Consider the following 24,064-nt stretch of genomic DNA (forward strand, 5'->3'; position numbering starts at 1 on the left):
TTGTTTTGTTTTGCTTTTTAGTGAGACAGGAAGAGAGAGAGAGAGAGAGAGAGAGAGAGAGAGAGAGAGAGAGAGAGAGAGAGAGAGACTGATGTGGGAGAAACATTGATGGGTTGTCGCCTGTACACACCATGACTAGGAACTGAACCCTAAAACTATGTATGTGCCCTAACCAGGAATCGAACCCACAACTTTTTGGTATATGGGATGGCACTCAAATCAACTAAGCCACCTGGCCAGGGCCTGTTGTCTTTTTGAATTTAGGATAACATACTTGTTAAAACATGCCTTTGCAGAAGAACCAAGATGGCAGCATAGGTAAACACCTGAACTTGCTGTCTCACACAACCACTTCAAAACTACAACTAAAAGACAAAACGGATATTATCCAGAACCACGGGAAGGCTGGATGAGTGGAATTTATACAACTAGAAGGAAAGAGAAAAGCACACTGAGACTGGGAGGAGGTGCGGAGGTGTGAAGTAAAGTGCGGAGGTACGGAGGCACGTGCAAAAAAGGTTTGGCAACTGAGTACGCTGTTGTCTTTTTCAATCAGGAGGGAGATACAAGCTCCTGACTGCTCTGAACTCCAGTTCTGGGTGAGACTCTGGGGACCCAGTCTCATACAGGGAGAAACTGGACTGTCTGGCATCAGGCTGGGACATGAGGACGGCTTTCTCTCAGAGGTGCTTGCAGCGTTCATTGTTCCTGCATGGGGCCGCGGGACACAGAGACCCAGGGAACTCTTCGGGGCAGGGCTGACAGTCAGCCATTGCTGTTTGCTCCACCCTGGTGATTCCCTGAGACCCCGCCCCATCCAATTTACAACCCCACCCAATCTGTGCACAGAGGCTTTTGCATATGAATGGCCTGGCCCTTTGCAATCTAAAACCTAACAAACTGCAGCTGGGTCAGAGAGCCCCAGAGCCTCCAACAGAAGGCCCAAAGCTGGACAACAGCTTGCATTGCTTCACAGCTGGGCCTCATCTGGACACCTCCAAACCCCAAACTAAGAGGAGGAATCTGCAGATCTCTCTGTAGCTCCTGCTGGGTGGCCTCAGGGAGTGGCTGACTTTGCACCTCCTTGGAGATCCAAGAACCAGTGCACCCAGTGGTCAGAGTGAGACCATCCATATTTCAACGCTTCACATCCATAAGAGACACACTCAGGGGGCAGACTCAGTGAGCGCCAAAGCCCCACTGAAGCAAGCCTTGCCCCATAAGGGTGTCTCCAGCACAGAAATTCTCCCATTGTAGACACAACTGATCCTCACAGCCAATTGGCCTGGAGGTCAATTCCTCCCAGTGATACCAACAGCAATCAAGGCTTAACTACAACAAGACTGTGCACACAGCCCACAAAGGGGTGCACCAAGAGTGTCCACCTCAGGTAATTGGGGAGGCTGAACCACTGGGCCCTATAGGACACCTAGCACACAAAGCCACTCTATCAACACAAGGAAGCAGCCAAAACGAGGAGACAAAGAAACAGGTCACAAATGAAGGAAATGGAGGAAAGCAAACTACTGGATATAGAGTTCAAAACCATGGTTATAAGGTTACTCAAGAATCTTCTAGAAACCTCTGAGAAATTTAGTGAGATCCTCAAGGATATGAAAAAGGACCAACTAGAAATTAAGCATACACTGACTGAAATAAAGAATAATGTACAGTGATCCAACAGCAGCCTAGAGGATCCCAAGAATCAAGTCAAAGATTTGAAATACGAAGAAGCAAAAAACACCCAACTGGAAAAGCAAAAAGAAAAAAGAATCCTAAGATATGAAGATAGTGTAGGGAGCCTCTGGGACAACTTCAAGCATACCAACATCCAAATTATGGGGGTGCCAGAAGAAGAGAGAGAGCAAGATATTGAAAACCTATTTGAAGAAATAATGACAAAACTTCCCCCACCTGGTGAAAGAAATAGACTTACAAGTTTAGGAAGCACACAGAACCCCAAACAAAAGGAATCCAAAGAGGACCACACCAAGACACATCATAATTAAAATGCCAAGGGCAAAAAACAAAGAGAGAATCTTTTTTTTAATGAATATTTTTATTGATTTCAGAGAGAGGAAAGAGGAAGATATAGATAGAAATACCAATGATGAGAGAGAATCATTGATCGCCTGCCCCCTGCACGCCCCCTACTGGGGATCGAGCCCACAACCTAGGCATGTGCCCTTGCCTGGAATAGAACCTGGGACCCTTCCGTCTGCAGGCCGACACTCTATCCATTGAGCCAAACCAGCTAGGGCCAAAGAGAGAATCTTAAAAGCAGTAAGAGAAAAACAGTTAGTTACCTACAAGGGAGTACCCATACAACTGTCAGCTGATTTCTCAACAGAAACTATGCAGGGCAGACAGGAGTGGCAAGAAATATTCAAAGTGATGAATAGCAGTAACCTACAACCAAGATTACTCTACCCAGAAAAGCTATCATTCAGAATTGAAGGTCAGATAAAGAGCTTCACAAATAAGAAAAAGCTAAAGGAGTTCATCACTGCTAAACCAGTATTTTATAAAATGCTGAAGGGTATTATTTAAGAAGAGGAAGAAGAAGAAAAAGGTAAAGATAAAAATTATGAACAACAAAGTGACAACAAATACATATCTATCAACAAGTGAATCTAAAAATCAAGTGAATAAAAAATCTGATAAACAGAATAAACTGGTGAATATAATAGAATCATGGGCATAGAAAGGGAGTGGACTGACTATTCTAAGGGGAAAGGGGATGTGGGGGGTGCGGGAAGAGACTGGACAAAAATCATACACCTATGGATGAGGACAGTGGGGAGGGGGCGTAAGGGCAGAGGGTGTGGTGGTAACCGGGTGGAGGGAAGCTATGGGGGGAAAAAAGAGGAACAACTATAATAATCTGAACAATAAAGATTTATTTAAAAAAATGCCTTTGCAATAACACTGTTATTTCCCCTTTTCCCGATTCCTCAAAGCACAGGCACTGTACAAGACTGGAGACCACAAACCCCCTGATTGTTATTGTATCATGTTAATTGTTGACTGTTAACTAACCTGTACCCACCTATGTAAAAGAAGTATGGGTCTATCATTTTAGTTTTTATCCAATCCCAGAGGTCCCTTCACCCCTACCCCCTACTTTGCTTTCCTCCCGCCTCCCTAATCTGTCACCAATGGATTTCCTTTAACCCACTTATGTCTTCTCTTTTTATTGTAATGTATAACATAAAGTGCAAAACTGCCATTTTGGGGGGAGCATTTTCTCAATCTGTTGAGGTTTTGCTTCCTGGCACTTGTCATCAGTTTGGCTCAAATAACTCATAAAAATAAAAAATAAATAAAAAAGAACAGAAATCCTCAGTCCAAGAGAGGATGGGGGCTGTTAAACTGTAAGTTCACAATACAAAACCTGTGGCAATTATAAAATGTTCTTGTCTTTGGACTTTCAAAGGTATTACACATCTGCTAATTAATATATAGCCCAGGAAAATGTATATGTGCACAAAGATTATTACATACAAAAAGACTTTTCTGGAAAAAAAGGCACAAGGATTTGAAGATTTGGAATCCATGCCCACATACCCATTACTATTGTGTGGCCTTGGGAAAGTCGGAATTGGGCCTCACATTTTTTAAATGAAGAAGTTAGATTATATCTGTGTTTCACAAAATATGTTTGTAGAAGACTTCATTAATTTTGAGGCACCACATACACACATACACACATTTATATTATGCTAGAGGCCCATTGCAGGAAGATTCCTTCAAGAATAGGGCTTCCTGCAGCCAGAGCGAAGCGGGCTTCGCTCCCTTCTCCACTGCCTTGGCTCCTTCCCATCTCTGCTGCTTCGCTCCCTTCTGCAGTGCTTGGCTTCCTTCTAAGCTGTCTTTAGTCTTCGCTCCGTGCCTATGTATGCAAATTAACCTCCATCTTTGTTTGGTTAATTTGCATACTCACTCTGATTGGCTGGTGGGCGTAGCAGAGGGATGGTCAATTTGCATGTTTCTCTTTCATTAGTGTAGATAAATTTGGAAAATGGGGCTTAAACAAATTATTTTTTTAATTATAGGATTTCTCAGAACTTATGCGGTACTGATACAATATTATGAATTTGCAAGACATGGCTATGGTTTCCCAGTGTCATTTGACTGCAGAGCATCTTGCAGGTCCAATAGTCTAAGGAAAATATTCTTGAAAATGATGACCTATGCCATAATTTAATTTGGTGGATTTCCTGATCACTGGGTCTCTTTTCTAGATAAAGTCAAGGTCAAGCAACCAATCTGCTAATGTTTGTTAGGACACCAAGTCAGTAATAAAGAAAATATGACAACAGAGGAAGAGGTACACCTCCAGAAACACTTAAAGAAGAAAGTCTGTTAGTATAAGTACTACCTACAAGTCTTGAACCCAACAGTTTGAAGAAAAGCAGGTGGGACTTCTTATTTACTGGGATGGTTTGGTAGAGCACTGGTGGTTGTGCATGCCTGTGGTCACTCCATTTATAATACCAGCCCTCCAAAAAATTTGCATGCCTTTTATATCTGCAATTGTAATGCAGATTGAAATGGGAAAATGTGAAGCAGAAGAGGACCTCTGGTGGACATTGGTAGTGGTGATGGACTGATTGTGATAGCTGCAAAAGAAGGATTCACAACTTAGTTGGCTATGAACTAAGCCCATGGCTAGTTTGGTACTCCAGATACTGTGATTGGGGAGAAAGGGTATAGGACTCAGCCAAATTTTATACTTCAATTTTGTGAAAGGTTACTTTTTCACAGTACTCAAATGTTGTTACTTTGGGGGTGCTTCAGTTGATGCTGCGGTTGAAGAAAAAACTTGAGCTTGAACTTGAGGGTGACCCTAGAGTCATCACTTGCCAGTTTTCTTTCCCCAAACTGGACCCTAGACCTGGTCACTGGACAGGGAATAGGCACTGTGTGGGCTTATGATGTGAACATTTTAGGAGCAAAAAGAGGTCCTGAAGATTAATCATTGGAATATAAAATTTATTGAGAGTGCTTTTCTGTAAAAAAGAAAAGAAAAGAAAATCTGACAGAAATCATGACCATAACTTCTTAATAATAGTAACAACAACAGTGATAATAACAATTTGTTTATTGAGAGCACTATATGCCAAGGCACTGTGCTAAGTGCCTTTATACACGTTATCATTTCACTTTCACAACAACCCAATGAGCAAGTTGCCATTATTATCATCCCCATTTTAAAGACAAAGAAACTGAGTTTGAGAGAGATTAAATAACATACTTAAGGTTACATAGCTACTAAATTGCAGCGCTGGGATTAAAGCTCTGACCAGCTGCTGACAAAGCTAATGTGCTAAGTATGCTACAGTTAGGTGATAATTGTCCAAACTGAGACACTTTGGAGAGTGAAGGAGGCTCTAAAAATACTACATAGTTTTAAAATATTTTTTTACAAGTGCTGGCAAGGATGTGGAGAAAAGGGAACCCTAGTACACTGCTGGTGGGAATGCAGACTGGTGCAGCCATTATGGAAAACAATATGGAGTTTCCTCAAAAAATTAAATATCGAACTGCCATGTGACCCACTGATTCCACTTCTAGGAATATATCCTAAGAAACCTGAAATACCAATTAGAAAGAATGTATGCACCCCTATGTTCATAGCAGTGCAATTTATAATAGCTAAGATCTGGAAACAGCCCAAGTGCCCATCAGTAGATGAGTGAATAAAAAAGCTGTGGTACATCTACACCATGGAATACTATGCAGCAGTAAAAAGAAGGATCTCTTACCCTTTGAGACAGCATTCAGGGACCTGGAGAGTATTATGCTAAGTGAAATAAGTCAGAGAAAGACAAGTATCACATGATCTCACTCATATGTGGAATCTAATGAACAAAATAAACTGATGAACAAAATAGATCCAGAGACATAGAAACATGGAACAGACTGTCGAATCTCAGAGGGAAGGTGGGGGTGGGTGGATGGATGGGAAGAGATCAACCAAAAAACTTGTATGCATACTAATATATGCATAACCCATGGACACAGACAACAGGGTGGTGAAGGCCTGGGGTGGGGGCTAGGGCAGGTTAGAGGGGTCAATGAGGGAGAAAGGGTGGCATATGTAATACTTTCAACAATAAAGATTTAATTTTATAAACAATAAATATTTTTTTAGATTTAAAAAATATTTTTTCACCAAAAATTGATTTATTATATCAGTGTGCAAAAAAAAAAAGAAACCCACACACAACAACACATAGTCATAAGTAATATCTGTCATTAAAAAATAAAATAGGTGTATATTAAAGCAAGAGATAAGTTATTTATATTAATTATCTGAACATTTAAAAATAGTATAAGTAAAGTAATTATTTTTTTAATATATTTTATTGATTTTTTACAGAGAGGAAGAGAGAGTCAGAAACAGCGATGAGAGAGAAACATCCATCAGCCGCCTCCTGCACACCCCCCACTGGGGATGTGCCCGCAACCAAGGTACATGCCCTTGATCAGAATCGAACCCGGGACCCTCGAGTCCGCAGGCCAATGCTCTATCCACTGAGCCAAACCGTTTTCGGCAGTAAAGTAATTATTATTGCTACCTATGCACATAGTCTGATCAGTTTCTTAGTCTGCCTTCATAATAATCACTGATATTTTTGTGAAGTGTGTATTTTTTTTCAATGTGGATTTATTCTTATTTTTAATCCTCACTAGAGGATATGCTTATTGATTTTTAAAGAGAGAGGGAAAGGAGAGAGAGAGAGAGAGAGAGAGAGAGAAGAGAGAGAGAGAGAACATCAATGTGAGAAAGAACATCAATTGGTTGCCTTCTGAACTCGCCCCAAACCAGGATCAGAGTCGCAACCTGGGTGTGTGCCCTGACAGGGAATAGAACCTGCAACCTTTCAGTATACAGGATAACACTCCAACCAACTAAGCCACACTGACCAGGGCAGTTTGATTATTTAAAAAATTTAAATAATAAAATTGTCTACAATCATTTTCAAACTTGAATTTTAAGGCTAATGAATTTGAAATTGTTCACACCTTCAATTAGTTCATATCTGTAAATCATACTATTTCTAAATATATATATATTATATATATTTCAGAGAGGAAGGGAGATGGGGAGAGAGAGAGAGAAAGAGAGAGAGAGAGAGAGAGAGAGAGAGAGAGAGAGAGAGAGAGAGAGAGAGAAACATCAAGGATTAGAAAGAATCATTGATTGGCTGCGTCCTGCATGCCCCCCACTGGGGACCGACACCCCGCCCGGGTATGCAGTTGGTTTGGATGCAGTTATTAATTATATGTGCACTATAACCAATCTCGAGGATGTTCCTGCTGTATAAATTTCTTAATTGAGTAAGAACATTATTTTCATATAAAAATTTTCCTCTGCTAAAATTTGTGTCCATATTATCACTGAAAGAAATAAAACAGATGTTTTTATCTTGAATGATAAACTTTGTTACTGAACCTATAAATAGCATTTTTGTTTCACCTTCATCGGAATTAACTTCAAACATTGTTATTTGATTCCATGCATGGGATGAAATAATTTTCATTATTAATTTCACTTCTCATCTATTTGAAGCACCTGAAGACACCGATATAAAGCTGGTGTCATGGAACCATTTGTTTGGCTAATTCAGCCAACAGCTATTGCTTCAGTTTTCATACAAGCACAAGAAAATTTATAATAAAAATGAGCAAAATGAATTTAGAACAACCAGTTGATTTACATGAAAAGTTATGCTTCACAGAGATATGTAAATCTTCTGTATCTGCATGTGGGGTCCTTGAGCACATTAAAATAACTACTGAATTCTGAGATAGATGATGATGCTTCTTCAGCAGATAGGTGTCTCCTAGTTTTGTGTAGTCAGTTATATTACTCTGGCCCCCTTGGCTGATAAACAGCAATCGACATTTTCATGAGTTTCATGTACATCATCTTAGTACCTACATTTTCATAAACAAATACTTTCATTTATTTGTGCTCATTCCTGCTGAGTATTTTTGCAATATAGAAAAGCATTATCAAACAATAAAATAAATAGTTGTGGATTTACATACTAATAAATTACACAACCACTGTTGCAAGAATGTTTAGAATGCTCTCTATACTGTATGCAGGACTGCTTAGCTCTTATTTCCTGCACATATTTCATTAATTTCAGAGAGGAAGGGAGTGATGTGGCTGGTAGCTGGACAGTGTCAAATATTTATTCCACCATTACCTGAGAACTAAGGTTGTTAGCTGTCCCCAGCTGCTGTTATCTGGGCATCTTTCCTTTCATCAGTGAGCTCCATGCTTGCTTTCCCAAATGAGGAGGTTAATTATGTTAGATTTGGAAAGTGTTAGGAAAAGAGATGGATTACCACTGATTGTCTTTCAGATTTAATCATGTAAGAGCCAAAGAGAGAAAGAAGTCTATAGAAACTGGAAGTTAAAGGAGACCTATTAAACACAAACCAAATTATCTTAGCACAACTGTAACAGTTAAAATATAAAAAACGTGAGACAAATGCTAAATTGGATTAAATGTAGGACAATGGTGTAAACTAAGACGGTCCCAGACAAACCAAGAATATATAGCCATCATGGTTATACTACATATCACTGGATTATCATTTCTTAAACTGGGTCCCCTTTACAAATCCCACATGGTCTTAACCAGTATCCTAGAGTAATAATATAGTGATGATGAAGAACTTTTGACCCAGTTGATTACACTATTCTCTTTAAAATGTCCTTCCTTCTCATGGATTCTGGGGACTTTTCATCTTAACTTGGATGTATCCCCTCCTCTACTTAAGCTCTAAATGTTAAAGTGCTTCAGGGCTCACTCCTGGACTTACCTCTCTTCTCTACCTGCCCTCTCTTCCTAGGGGATCTCATCTAACTCTATGGTTCTAAAAACCAATTCTGTGCTTATGACTTCTGGATCTGGATCTTCATCTTGGGCCTTTTTTATGCCCACACTCATATCCCCACTTGCTTATTCAACTTATCCACTTAGATATTTTATAGACATTTCAAACTTAACATGTCTAAAAATGAACTGATGCTTGGATTTGAATCCTGGGCTCTGTCATTTTCTAGCTGTTATGGCATTGGTCACTTCTATGTGCCTTAATTTCCTTATCTCTAAAATGGGAATACTAAACCTATGGGAACCATATAAATGTGTGCTAGTCAGTATAAAGCTTAGAGCAATATTTGGCACATATTAAGTATTCCACTCAATAAATGCTGACTATTATTATCTCTATCCCTTCTTTGTGTTTTTTTTTTTTTTTTTTCACCAGGGGTGGGGACTATCCACCCCACGAGCAGTATAAGGCCTGCAAAATAATTTGGTCTGGCCCTGCCAAGGCATTAGGGGTGAGTTAATGTTTGACTAAATATAGCAGGCTAATTTAAAAAATATATTTTTTAGCAGACTATTTTTTTAAGTTGATAATTTTGTGTGGCCAGAAAATGATGTTATAAATATCCAAATGGCAGAAAAAAGGGTCTCTACCCCTGCATGAAGCAATAAATCTGGAAATTTTATTGTCTGTTTACTTGCTTCTCACTAGTTTCCCCAACTACAATGTAAACTCCTTGAGGAGAAAGACAATATCTATCTTATTTATCACTGTATCTTCAGTACCCACCATAGTGCCTAAGTCATAATAGGTGCTCAATAAGCATTTGTTGAATTGAATGAATGAATGAATGAATGAAATAACTGCATGACTCAACTTAAGGGTCCTAAAGCAAAATTTTCTGTCTCTTCTTCTTTCTAATGTGTCTTATCCAGGAAGTAACTAGCCAAAATGTTGAGAGTAGTTGTGTTGTATGGGGTTGGGAGGTGGTTGAAATACAAATGACCTAATGTAGGTAACCATTAGCTACATAGACTTTTCAACCATAGGAGTTCTTAACTTTTTAAAATTTAAATTCTTTATTGATTAACGTATTACATAAGTCTCCATTTCCCCCCATTGACCTCTCCCCGGCTGCTCCCACCCCCCAGCACATGCCCTCACTCCCCTACTGTCTGCATCCATTGGTTATGCTCATATGCATGCATACAAGTCCTTTGGTTGATCTCTTACTCCCCCTCTCACCCCCTACCCTGCCTTCCCTCTTGGGTTGGACAGTCTGATAGATGCTTCTATGTCTCTGGCTCTATTTTTGTTCATTAGTTTATGTTGTTCATTATCTTCCACAAATGAGTGAGATCATGTGATATTTATCGTTCTCTGACTGGCTTATTTCACTTAGCATAATGCTCTCCAGCTCCATCCATGCTGTTACAAATGGTAAAAGTTCCTTCTTTTTTTACAGCAGCATAGTATTCCATTGTACAGATGTTCCACAGTTTTTCAATCCACTCATCTGCTGATGGGCCCTTAGGCTGTTTCCAAATCTTAGCTATTGTAGAGTGTGCTGCTATGAACATAGGCATGCATCTATTCTTTCTGATTGGTGTTTCTGATTTCTTGGGATATATTTCTAGAAGTGGGATTACTGGGTCAAATGGGAGTTTCATTTAAAATTTTTTTCTTTATTGATTAAGGTATAACATATGTGTCCTTATCGCCCCATTGCCCCCCACCCACCCTCACTCATGCCCTCACCCCCTGTTGTCTGTGTCCATTGGTTAGGCTTATATGCATGCATACAAGTCCTTTGGTTGATCTCTCCTGGCAGTTCCATTTTTAATTTTCTGAGGAAATGCCACACTGTTTTCCACAGTGGCTGCACCAGTCTGCATTCTCACCAGCAGTGCACCAGGGTTTTTTTTCTCCACATCCTCACCAGCACTTGTCATTTGTTGATTTGTTGATGATAGCCATTCTGACAGGTGTGAGATGGTATCTCATTGCTGTTTTGATTTGCATCTCTTGGATGATTAGTGACTTTTAGGATGTTTTCATATGTCTCTTGCCCTTCTGTATGTCCTCTTTTGAAAAGTGTCTATTTAGGTCCTTGGTCCATTTTTTTTATTGGATTGTTTACCTTCCTTTTGTTAATTTGTATGAGTTCCCTGTAAATTTTGGCGATTAAACCCTTATCTGTGATAACATTGGCAAATATGTTCTCCCATGCAGTAGGTTTTCTTATTGTTTAGGAGTTCTTAACTTTTTGTGAGCTATGCACCTCTTTACAAATTTGATTAAGCCTATAGACCCTGACATAGAATAAAGTTTAAAGGTATAAAATTATATATATGATTACCAAGGAAACCAATGATCCTATATAATAAAAGCCTAATATGCAAATTGACTGAACAGCAGAATGACCAGTCACTGTGATGCACACTGACCACCAGGGGGCAGACACTCAGTGGAGGAGCTGCCCCCAGCCCGCAGGCCCCACCCAGTAGCAGCGGCAAGGGGTGGTGCCAGGTCAGCCAAGGCAAGTGCCAGCAGGGCCCCCACCCCACCCCCGATCGCCCTGCCAGTCATCCTGCAGATCGGCCCTGATTGCTGGCCAGACAGACATAAGGACCCTACCTGTGCATGAATTTTTTGCATTGGGCCTCTAGTATAAAAATAAAATTATCAAAATAATTAAAAGAAATATGTGATATAATACATGTACTTCTCTATGAACATACTAAATATCAAGATCTAGAAATCTAAAAAGTAACAGTATTAAAGTACTGATGAGTAAACCATATTTCAAGATATCTACAATAATATTAAAGTAATACAAAACATATCCATGGTTTCTATTGATGACCAAGTCATAGGTATTGCTAATTCTACTGTGATTTGTTGCCTATATCCATGATTTAAGGCAGTGATGGCTAACCTATGACACACGTGTCAGCACTGACATGCGTAGCCATTTCTGATGACACGCAGCTGCTGAGGTGGCCGCATGCCGAGGATGAAACATTTGCTGCTCCTGAGGATGAAACATTTGCGAAATAATGTTTTTTTCCTCAAAGTGACACACTACCCGAGTTATGCTCAGTTTTTTGGCGAAGTTGAACACACCAAGCTCAAAAGGTTGCCCATCACTGATTTAAGGAAATCCTAAATTTTGGTGAATGGCTGGTTCTCATAAAGAAGCTATGTTTACCACCACCCCCCTATCCTAGTTCATGAGCCCCTTTAAATGCTATCTATGGGTGCTGGGTTAAGGACTTCTGCCTTGGAGCTAGGAGTTCAGGACACTGACTAGAGAGAGGTCTTACTTTATTTTCATAACTCAGGATCCAATTCAGATTGTGGCATATGTAATACAACATTCAACATTTATGGATGATTTACTCTATATGGTGGTAATTGGTTGAGAAGTTCAATAACAAAATCTTACATATGTCCGCATGTCCTGTGCCATTGGTTCTTTTTCCACTGGGTTTGCCATCTCTCCCATTAGAGTCTTATGATTGAGGATGCTAGTTGGATCATCTCTTCTTACAGACTCTATACAGTGAAAGTACTTTGTGCAGTCTTGTAGAGGGTATTCCATGGTGCTGACCCATCCTTTGCAGGGTTCTCAAATTGCAGAAGAAGCACTGGGGATGTTTAAACATGCTGATTCTTGGTTCTAACCCGAGAGATTTTTTTTTTTTTTGCTTAAAACACCACATTTATTATCTTACATTTCTTTTTTGTTTAAGACAGCAAAAAGTTTTTCAGTTAATATAAAGTTTAAGTAAATGAAATTTTGAAGAGGATGGAACCTAATTGATTACTTCCTTACTGTTTTTTTACATTCAATATTAATTTGTATTAGTTTCATGTGTACAGTATAATGGTTAGACAATCATATACTTTGCAAGTGTTCCCCCTGGTATTTCCAGTACCCACCTGGCACCATACATAGTTATTACAATATTATTGACTATATTCCCTATGCTGTGCTTTACATCCATGACTATTTTGTAAATACCAATTTGTACTTCTCAATCCATTCATCTTTTTCACCCAGTACCCCAAACTCCCTCCCCTCTGGCAACCATTAGTTCTCTATATCTATGAGTCTGTTTATCTTTGCTTTTCATTTACATTGTTCTTTAGAGTCTATATACTATAAGTGAAATAATATGATATTTGTCTTTCTCTGACTGATTTATTTCACTGAGCATATACCCATTAGGTCCATCCATGCTGTTGAAAATGGTTAGATTTCATTCTTTTTTATGATTGAGTAATATTCCATTGAATAATGAAGAGGAGGATATATATATACTAGAGGCCCAGTGCATGAAAATTTGTGCACTCGGGGGAGGGGGTCCCTCAGCCCAGCCTGCACCCTCTCACAATCCGGGACCCCTCGGGTAGGGTCCCTAGGCCTGGCCTGAGATCAGGGCCTATCGGGGCTTTCCTTCCCCGGGCTGCAGGCAGCTGGCCCCACCCCCGCCACTGCCACTGCTTGCCATCTGTGCAGCGCTGTCCCCCCCTCCCCTGCCAACGGTGGCCTCCCTATGCAGGCAACAGGCTGGGGTGCAATGGCTTGGCTGGCCTGGGCCTCCCTCTTTCTTTGCTGGGGGGTGGGGCCAGCCCTGTGAGGGGCCGTCTGCCTACCTGATCACCCCTAATCACTCTGCCTGCCTGCCTGATTGCCCCTAACTGCTTGCTTGGGGGCGGGGCCAGCACTGACTTCCTGTTGTTCAGCCTCCGGTTGTTACTGGTCATTATGACCCAGGGTTTTTATATATTAGGATATATATATACCTCATTTGTTGATGGGCACTTGGGTTGCTTCCATATCTTGGCTATTGTCAATAACTCTGCAATGAGCATAGGGGTGAATATATTCTTTAGAATTAGTATTATAAGTTTCTTTCAAACCCAGAGATTCTGATTGAGTAGATTGGTGTGGGATGGTGGGGTGGTGAGTCTAAGAATCATCCCAAGGGATGAGGAACATTGTTTTGAGCCATATAGATTTCTGGGATAGCCCTGGGCTAAGATTTGCTCTACCTCTAGTCCTTTCCTCTCTTCATCCTAACTTCTCCCTGTTCTCATCCTATATAAAACCCTACCAATTGCACCTGATCCATTTGGCAATAGTTGATCTTACTGCACATGGAAAGTTGTCTGGTGCACAGACATTTCAACTCACTTTTCCTACTATCCTTTATCAAGAGATGGCTGCCAATCCTCTTCCTTAACATATTAAGATATGGTTAGAATTCACTATTCTGAACAATCAACAGTTTGTTATGTGTTACTCCATTGTTGGTTTACCACCACCACCACCCCTTCCCCTGGGTGGTGGACACAGAGAATATGCCATCCTGATTCCTTTCAAGGAAGGATCTGCTGTCCAGCTGTGGAGTGTGTGCTCAGACATCTGTTATCAGTCACTTCAGGGTCTGACTCCATGTCAGGTCATGCTCTTCCCAGGTCAGCCAGTTTCCAGTGATTGAAAGAGAGAGGAGGGTTTAAGGCCCAGCCTTGTCAGTTTATTGTGGGACACTCTTATGAGAAATGCTCACCTCAGACTTCCATGTTGGGTTGGCCAAGGTTTTCCTAGGCTGATATCACCACTTGATTTCTCCACCCAATCCTGGATCCCACTTATTCCTTTCAAAGATATTGATGTCTACATACCTTGTACCCCAAATTCCACATCTGGAAAACCCAAACTGTGTCACCCCACTTCCTGCCCTTATAGCAACTACAATTAAAGTCCACAAAGTCCAAGGAATCCAAGAAGGGGGCAGAGTAGGACCACACTGGAATTATAATTAAAATATAGAGCAATCATCCTGAATAACCAACTGAAAACTAGCCGAACAGAAATCTTATAACCAAGGATTTACAGAAGCCACATTGAGACTGGTAGGAAGGGCAGAGATGTGAAAAGGGTTGGCCTCACTCCCACATGTGGTGGCTGAGATTCTGGAGACTATCTCAGCTGCAAAGGTTCCCCCTGAGAAGCAAGTGTTCTCAACCCCACACTGGGCTCCCCAGCCCAGAACACCAGACCCGGGAAGAGGCGCCAACACAACATCTGGATGTGAAAATTAGTAGGGATTCTGACCACCTGGGAGAAACAGGAGTCTGTAAGAACTCCAGGCACTCTCTTTTTTAAAAAAAATAAAAATGCATTTTTATTGATATCAGAGGGGAAGGAAGAGAGAGAGATAGAAACATCAATGATGAGAATCATTGATTGACTGCCTCCTGCACGCCCCCTACTGGGGATCAAGCCTGCAATCCAGGCCTGTGCCCTGATTGGGAATCGAACTGTGAACTCCTGGTTCATAGGTCAATGCTCAACCACTGAGCCACACTGGCCAGGATCCAGGCACACTCTTAAATGGCCAATGCACAAAATCTCATTCACAGCCACTTATCCTGGGCTCTGGCAGAGGGATAGACAAACATTTCAACTCACATTTCTAGTCAATTATTGGAGAGGACTACAGTCATGTGAAGAGAGACTGAGGTTTGTGGCTCAGGAGAGAGCTGAAGGGACAACCACCAGGGTCCCTGTGATGAATCCCTCTCCCACATCACAGATACCATCTTTCTTGGGTGGAAAACTCCCCTCCATAGGGCTTCAGACTGGAAGAAGTAATAGCCCCACCCTCCAGATTCTCTGTCACATGCACTGTAGAGCTCATTCCATGTGGAGGAGTCAGCTGCCTGAGCCTCAGGTGTAGAAGTGTGGGCAGACTCAGAGGGTGTCAGTGACTGAGTTGTATAGTTCTGGGCTGGAGCCATTCCTTGAATCTTCCCATGACCCTGACCTCCAATGCCTCTCACAGGAGATCTATTAGCCCCACCCTCCCAACTCCCAGTGGCCCTACCCACTGAGCTAGGGCTTTCTAGGAGGTCTAGGCAGAATCTGGGACAGACTAAGTTGTGTGGCTTTAGGAGGGGGCCTTTTTCCACTTGCATGCCAGACCAATGCAGAAGCCTCTCTTCACACAGCCAAATCTTGGTCTCTTTGGGCCTGATAACCCTGCTGTTCTCACCCCAATGACGCCCTGAGACACCCCTCCCCCTGTCACACCACAGAGGTCTACGGGCACCTGGAGGGTGGTAGCTAGCCTTGTTATACCCTGGGATGTTTTCTGAGTGGCCTCAGATCCAGCACTAGCACTAAAGTTGAACAATCTGATAAACAACACTCAGCCCTACCCTGTGACTCACTGAGAACCTACCTTATGCAACTTGTGTACCACCAGAGGCTCTTTTAGTGACTGAGTCTAAAAGGCAGAGGCAGGCAGAGGTGGATATTGGGGAGCCCTGGGCTTTTTGCTGACCTGCCTGTGGGCTCAATGCTGGTGGAATCCAGGCTTGGTGTGCAACTTGGCCTTTCCCTCACACACCAAGGCCCAGAACTGGCAGCTACACACTGTGGAATGTGTTGTAGCTGCAAGTAGGTTGCCCAGGGCTAGTCAAAGGCAGAGTTTGACATGGATCTAAATCAGAATTTCTCCAAAGAAGCCCCAGAACAACAAACCCAGTGAAAAACTTAAGACAAGATCAGAGCAGGATCCGATTAGCTCCACAAGTGGAGATCTTGGCAGCCAGCAGATCCTGCTGAGGTGAATTCCACTTCACGTGGTCAGCACCCAAACAGCAGCCCGTACACTGTATTCAGGGTCAATGTTCACAGTCAGCCAGCCTGATGATCAACCCTGTGCATAGAGGGGCCAACAGCAATCAAGACTCAACTGCAACAGGAAGGCCCACATAATCTACACAGGGGACATTCCTGGAGCATCTTGCTCGAGTGATAAGGGAGACTGCTACTGAGCCCCATAAGACACCTACTACATAAAGTCACCATACTAAGATTGGGAGACATAGAAGATCTATCTAATACACAGAAGCAAATACAGAGAGGCAACCAAAATTTTGAGACAAAGAAATATGCCCCGAATGAAAGAACAGAAAAATATCCCCAGGAACTAAATAAAATAGAAGCAAGCAATAAACTATATATAGAGTTCAAAACAATGGTTATAAGGATGCTCTAGGAACTTAAGAGAAGAATGAATGAACTCAGTGAGAAATTAAACAAGGAGGAGAAACCAAGATGGCGGCATAGGTTAAACACCTAACCTGCAGCCAGGCACAACAATTTCAAAGGCACAACTAGAGGTCAGAACGGACATCGTCCAGAACCACAGGAGAGCTGGCGGACTGAAATGCCCACAGCTGGGGGGAAGGAGAAGGCCACGGGGACAATCGGGGGAGCCGTAAAAGCCTGAGGTATGGAGAAACGGGCGGAGACACCAGCACGAGCGCCTGCGGGGAGGATGGAGCCGGAGAGGAAGGGGCGGCTGAAGGCCTGGCCGGCGTTCACTGGCAGGAAGGAGATAAAGGCTCCGGATTGCGCTGAGCGCCGGCTCCGACTGCACTGAGCGCCAGTTCCGGGCGAAACCCTGGGAAGCCAGGCGCAGGCTGGGGGAATGAATCTGGGCTGTGGGGCGCAGGCACAGAGGAGCGGCGGAAGGCAGAGCTCCAGAGGCGCGCACGGGAAGGGGCGCAAAGGACGGACTGTTGCCTGCGCCACTGAACTGCCCTAGCGGGAAGGAGACATAAGCTCAGGACCGTGCTGAACCCCAGTTCCGACTGCACTGAACCCCAGTTCCGGGCGAAACCCTGGGAAGCCAGGCGCACGCTGGGGGAATGAATTTGGGCTGTGGGGCGGAGGCACAGAGGAGCGGCAGCTCCAGACGCGCGCACGGGAAGGCCTGCAGAGGACGGACTTTTGCCTGCGCCACTGGGTGGCCCTGCTGGGAAGGAGACAGGGGCGCCAGACTGTGCTGAGACCCAGTTCCAACTACACTGAAACCCAGTTCCAGGCGAGAATCTGGGAGTCCAGATTCATTAGGGGAGGGACTGGACTGTTTGGCAGTGGGCGAAACTCCAGGGCGCGTTTCTCTCAGAGGTGTTTGCAAGGAATACAGAGGGACACAGAGGCAGGAGCCTCTTAGGGCGGGGCTGACAGGAAGCCAAGGTTGTAGGCTCCACCCTGTAGCTCCGCCCCAGCCAAGCTGAGCAGAAGCTTTTTCCTGCTGAGTGCCTCAGGTAGTGGCTGACCCACACTACATTGGAGACCCAGAAACGAGGGCATCTAGTGGTTGGTGTGAGATGACACCAGATTTCAACCACTCGCATAAGGGAGGCATTCTAGAGGCAGACTCAGTGAGCGCCAAGGCATTGCTGCATCAAGACCCGGCCCATAAACATGTCTCCTGCACAGCAACTCTTCCTATATAGACAAAGAGGGTCCTCACGGCCAATTGGCCTGGAGGACAATTCCTCCCAGTGACACCAACAACAATCAAGACTTAACTGTACAAAGGAGGACCAAGATGGAGACATAGGGCGGCAGCCTGATCGTTGCCTACCACAACAATATTGAGACTACGACGGGAGAGCAGAGCAGACACCAGCCAGAACCACCAGGGGGCTGGCTGAGCAGATGCTCTACAACTAGAATAAAAGAGAGGGGTACGCGGGATGATGCTGATGCCGGTGACCCAAAGTCCACACTTTAAGAACTATGGCTCAGGCGACACAATGGCGGCCTGGAACGTGCTCGGCGCAGTTCCCCCGGCGGTCTCCGGCTGAGGGGACGGCTCCACTCGCTGCCGAGCACGGACAGATGAGCCCCTGGGAGACATGGGGTGGGAGACTCCGTGCTTGCTGACCTCCGAGTCCTTCAAGAATCTCAATGCCCTGAAGCGGCCAGGTGCGCACGCTCGGCGACCGGCCACCGCTGCAGACCCAAGGGCCGATGCAGCGACACCGGACCAGCCCGCCGCCGCGCACCGGGCACACCGGAGCCTCGCTGAGCCCGCCGCCCAACGAGTTCTGGGGCAGCCGCCCTGGAGCTCTGAGAAAATGACCGAAGGAATTGCTGAGAGGGAATTGACCAACAGGAATTGGGATCAAGAAGACGAAACCCCGCTGAGACCCGAGTCCAGGCGAGGCTGCAAGCCTCTGGGCTCAGGTGTGGTCACACGCCTCTGGGTCTAGGTGAGGCCTCACGCCCCTGGGTCCAGGTGAAGCTGGATTCCGGGTTCGGGTGAGGCCATGTGCCCCTGGGTCCGGGTGAATCTGAACCCTGGGTCCGGGTGAGGCCGTGGGCCCCAGGATCCGGGTAAGGCTGGGTCCCGTGTCCGGGTGAGGCCGTGCGCCCCTGGATCCGGGTGAGACCACGCGACCAGGGGTCTGAGAGAGGTAACGCGCCCCTGGGTCCGGGTGAGGCCACGTGCCCCTGGGTCTAGGTGAAGCTAGATCCCGGGTCCGGGTGAGGCCATGTGCCCCTGGATCCGGGTGAGGCTGGGTCCCGGGTCCGGGTGAGGCCATGCGTCCCTGGGTTTGGGAGAGGCCACGCGCCCCTGGGTCCGGGTGAGGCCATGTGTCCCTGGATCCGGGTGAGGCCTCGTGCACCTAGGTCCGGGTGAGGCCACGCGCCCCTGGGTCCGGGAGAGGCCACGCGCCCCCGGGTCCGGGTGAGGCCATGTGTCCCCGGGTCCGGGTGAGGCCTCGCGCACCTAGGTCCGGGTGAGGCCACATGCCCCTGGGTCTGGGAGAGGCCATGCGCCCCTGGGTCCGGGTGAGGCCATGTGTCCCCGGATCCGGGTGGGGCCTCGTGCACCTAGGCCCGGGTGGGGCCACGTGCCCCTGGGTCTGGGGGAGGCCACGCACCCCTGGGTCCGGGCGAGACCATGTGTCCCTGGATCCAGGTGAGGCCTCGTGCACCTAGGCCCGGGTGAGGCCACGTGCCCCTGGGTCTGGGAGAGGACAAGCGTCCCTGGGTCCGGGTGAGACCATGTGTCCCTGGATCCGGGTGAGGCCTCCTGCACCTAGGCCCGGATGAGGCCACGTGCCCCTGGGTCTGGGGGAGGCCAAGCGCGCCTGGGTCCGGGTGAGACCATGTGTCCCTGGATCCGGGTGAGACCTCGTGCACCTAGGTCCAGGTGAGGCCACGTGCCCCTGGGTCTGAGAGAGGCCACGCACCCCTGGGTCCGGGCGAGACCATGTGTCCCTGGATCCAGGTGAGGCCTCGTGCACCTAGGCCCGGGTGAGGCCACGTGCCCCTGGGTCTGGGAGAGGCCAAGCGTCCCTGGGTCCGGGTGAGACCATGTGTCCCTGGATCCGGGTGAGGCCTCGTACACCTAGGCCCGGGTGAGGCCACGTGCCCCTGGGTCTGGGAGAGGCCAAGCGTCCCTGGGTCCGGGTGAGACCATGTGTTCCTTGATCCGGGTGAGGCCTAGTGCACCTAGGCCCGGGTGAGGCCACGTGCCCCTGGGTCTGGGAGAGGCCAAGCGTCCCTGGGTCCGGGTGAGACCATGTGTCCCTAGATCCGGGTGAGGCCACATGCCCCTTAGTCCAGGTGAAGCCGTGCCCCTGGGTCCGGCCGAGACCAAACCAGAGGGAGTCGGACCTCCGTTACCACCATTTGTCCACCATCCAGAGCTGAGGGGTCAGCGCTGACATGTACACATAAGGAACTGGTGGACATTGAAATTGGGTCTCAAAAGAACTGTTGGTCCAGAAAGAAACTCACTACAGACTGATTCATTTGCCTGTCAGCATAACTATTATTGCTCGTCTCACATTCAGTTCTCATAAGTATATATCTAGTGACATACAATCTCGCTCATCTAGGGGAAATGATGAACAACATAGACTGAGGAACAAGAACAGAACCAGAAGCAAGGAGGCATCGATCGAACTATCGGGCCTCAGAGGGAGGATAGGGGAGGGTGGGGGGAGGGGGAGAGTTCAACCAAAGGACTTGTATGCATGCATATGAGCCTATCCAACGGTTAAGTTCAACAGGGGGTTGGGGCATGCGTGGGGATGGGGGGGGATGGGAATGGGGGGATGAGGACAAATATGTGACACCTTAATCAATAAAGAAATTTAAAAAAAAAGAAATTAAACAAGGAGATAATAAACATAAAAGAGACATAGGAAACATAAAAAAGTACCAGAAATGAAGAACACAATATCTGAAATGAAGAATACACTAGAAGGAATCAATGGTAGGTAAGATGAAGCAGAGGATCAAATCAGTAATTTGGAAGTAAAGATAGCAGAAAACACCCAATCAGAGCAGAAAAAAGAATTAAAGACAATGAGGATAGTCTAAGGGACCTCATGGACAACATGACATATAATAACATCTGCATCATAGAGGTACCAGAAGGAGAAGATAGACCAAGGGATTGAAAATCTATTTGAAGATATAATCACTGAAAACTTCCCTAATCAGGTGAAGGAAAAAGACACACAATCAGGAAGTGCAGAGTCCCAAACAAAATAAACCCAAAGAGGCCTACACCAAGACACATCATAATTAAAATGGCAAAAATTAAAAACAAAGAGAGAATCTTAAAAGCCATAAGAGAAAGACAGTTAGTTACCTACAAAAGAGCTTCCATAAGACTTCCAGCTGATTTCTCAATAGAAACATTTCAGGCCAGAAAAGATTGGCACAAAATATTCAAAGTGATAAAAACCAAGAATCTACAACCAAGACTACTCTAGCCATCTAGGCTATCATTTCAAATTGAAGGAGAAATAAAGTGCTTCCCAGAAAAAGCTAAAGGAGCCCAGTGGGCATGGCTCAGTGGTTGAGCATTGACCTATGAACCAGGAGGTTACGGTTTGGTTCCCAGTTGGGGCATATGCCCAGGGTTGCGGGCTCAAGGTCCCCAGTGTGGGGCGTGTGGGAGGCAGCCAATTAATGATTCTCTCTCATCATTGATGTTTCTGTCTCTCTCTCCCTCTCTCTTCTTCTCAATAAAAATCAATAAAAAATATTTTTTAAAAAGAAAAAGCTAAAGGAGTTTATTACCACAAAATCAGTTTTACAAGAAATGTTAGAGACTTCTTTAAGAAGGAAAAAAAGAGGAACATAGTTAAAAGAATATTGCAATAAATACATATCTTTCAATAATCACTTTAAATGTAAATGGCTTAATTACTCCAATCAAAAGACATAGGGTAGCTCAGCTGGTATGGCTCAGTAGTTGGGTGTTGACCCATGAACCAAGAGGTTGCTGGTTCAATCACCAGTCAGGGCACATGCCCAGGTTGTGGGCTTGATCCCCAGTAGGGGGAGGGCAGGAGACAGCCTATTGATGATGTTTCTCTCTCATACACAGACTGAAAGTAAAGGGATGAAAAAGATATTTCCTGAAAATGGAAATGAAAACAAAACAGCTTGGGTAGCAAACCTATCTAATAAAAGAGTAATATGGTAATTGACCATCACTCCATGACGCCCACAGCCAATCAGGAGGAAATATGCAAATTAGCAGGACAAAGATGGCAGCGGTCACAGAGCCAGTTGGAGCAGGCGGGAGGCTTGGGCCTCCCCCGGCAATGGAGGAAGCCAAGCTTCCCACCTGCCTGGGCCAGCCGCTGAAGGTGGGGCCTGTGGGCGGCAGCACGGAGCCGGCCTGAGCATTTGGGAGTTTGGGTCACCTGGGCCAGCCACCGAGGGAGAGGCCTGCAAACAGCCCTCAGCCTCTCACCCAGGCTGGCCACGCCACCATTGGGGTGAGGGTCCTTGCTGGGGGGTGTGGCCAGCCTGAAAACGGCCCTCAGCCCCTTACCCAGGCTGGCCAGGCCCCCATGGGGTGAGCGTCCATGCTGGGGGGCATGGACAGCCTGCAAACAGCCATCAGCTCCTCACCCAGGCTTGCCAGGCACCCCAGTGGGGACCCCCACCCTGAAGGGAGTGTGGCCAGCCTGAAAACAGCCCTCAGCCCCTCACCCAGGCTGGCCAGGAACCCCAGCGGGGATCCTTACTCTGAAGGGGGTGTGGCCACCCTGAAAATGGCCCTCAGCCCCTTACCCAGGCTGGTCATGCCCCCATGGGGTGAGGGTCCCTGCTTGGGGGCATGGCCAGACTGCAAACAGCCATCAGCCCCTCACCCAGGCTGGCCAGGCACCCCAGTGGGGACCCCCACCCTGAAGGGGGTGTGACCAGCCTGCAAACAGCCCTCAGCCCCTCACCCAGGTTGGCCATGCCCCCCAGCGGGGACCCTCACCCCATGGGGGCATGGCTGGCCTGCGAACTGCCCCAGCCCCTCGCCTAGGCCGGCATCATCCCCAGTAGGGACGCCTACCCCAATGGGGGCATGGCTGGCCTGCAAACCACCACAGGCCCCTCGCCCAGGCTGCCCTGGCCCCTAAAAGAACCCCCACCCTGATCTAGGACACCCTTCAGGGCAAACCAGCCGGTCCCCACCTGTGCACCAGGCCTCAATCTATACTAATAAAAGGGTAATATGCTAATTAGACTGGGAGACCTTCCAGGAGACCTTCTGGATGTTCTTCTGGACAAAGCCATGGTGGTGGGGCCGAGGTAGAGGCAGTTAGGGCCAAGAGGGAAGGGCAGTTATGGGTGATCAGGCCAGTGGGGTGGCCATTGGGGGTCATCAGGCTGGCTGGGGAGCAGTTGGGGGTGAGCAGCCCAGCAGGGGGGCAGTTGGGGGCAAGCAGGCTGGCAGGCAGAGTGGTTAGGAGCAATCAGGCAGGCAGGCAGGTGAGCAGTTAGGAGCCAGCAAGCTGGGCTGAGGGACCACCCCCCCGTGCACAAATTTCGTGCACCAGGCCACTAGTACTTATATGACAACATAGACTATAAAACAAAGGCTATCATAAGAGACAAAGAAGGACATTACATATGATAAAAAGATCAATCCAACAAGAAGATTTAACCCTTGTAGACATCTATGCAACCAACATAGGAGCACTTAAATATATAAAGCAAATTTTGAAGAACATAGTACAGTCATAATAGGGGTTTTAACATCCCATTGACATCAATAGATAGATCTTCCAGACATGAAATCAACAAGGAAATGGTGGCCTTAAATGACACTCTAGACCAGATTGATTTAATTAATGTTTTCAGAGCATTTCACCCCAAAGCAGCACATGGAATTTTTTTTTCTGATGGGCCACAAAACAAGTCTCAATAAATTTAAGAGGTATTTAAATTATATCAAGCATCTTCTTTGACCACAATGATATGAAACTAGAAATCAATCACAAGAGAAAAACAGAAAAACATACAAACAAAAAACATGTTACTAAACAACGAATGCATTAATAATGAGATCAAGGA

General features: G+C 45.7%; 1 pseudogene; it reads left to right on the top strand.

Annotated features, from left to right (window-relative positions):
* Positions 1-3,357: 3,357 nt before the first annotated feature.
* Positions 3,358-4,829, top strand: LOC103299298 (ATP synthase subunit C lysine N-methyltransferase-like; annotated as a pseudogene).
* Positions 4,830-24,064: the final 19,235 nt, after the last annotated feature.

This window comes from Eptesicus fuscus, chromosome 1, assembly GCF_027574615.1.
Source record: "Eptesicus fuscus isolate TK198812 chromosome 1, DD_ASM_mEF_20220401, whole genome shotgun sequence".
NCBI lineage: Eukaryota > Metazoa > Chordata > Mammalia > Chiroptera > Vespertilionidae > Eptesicus > Eptesicus fuscus.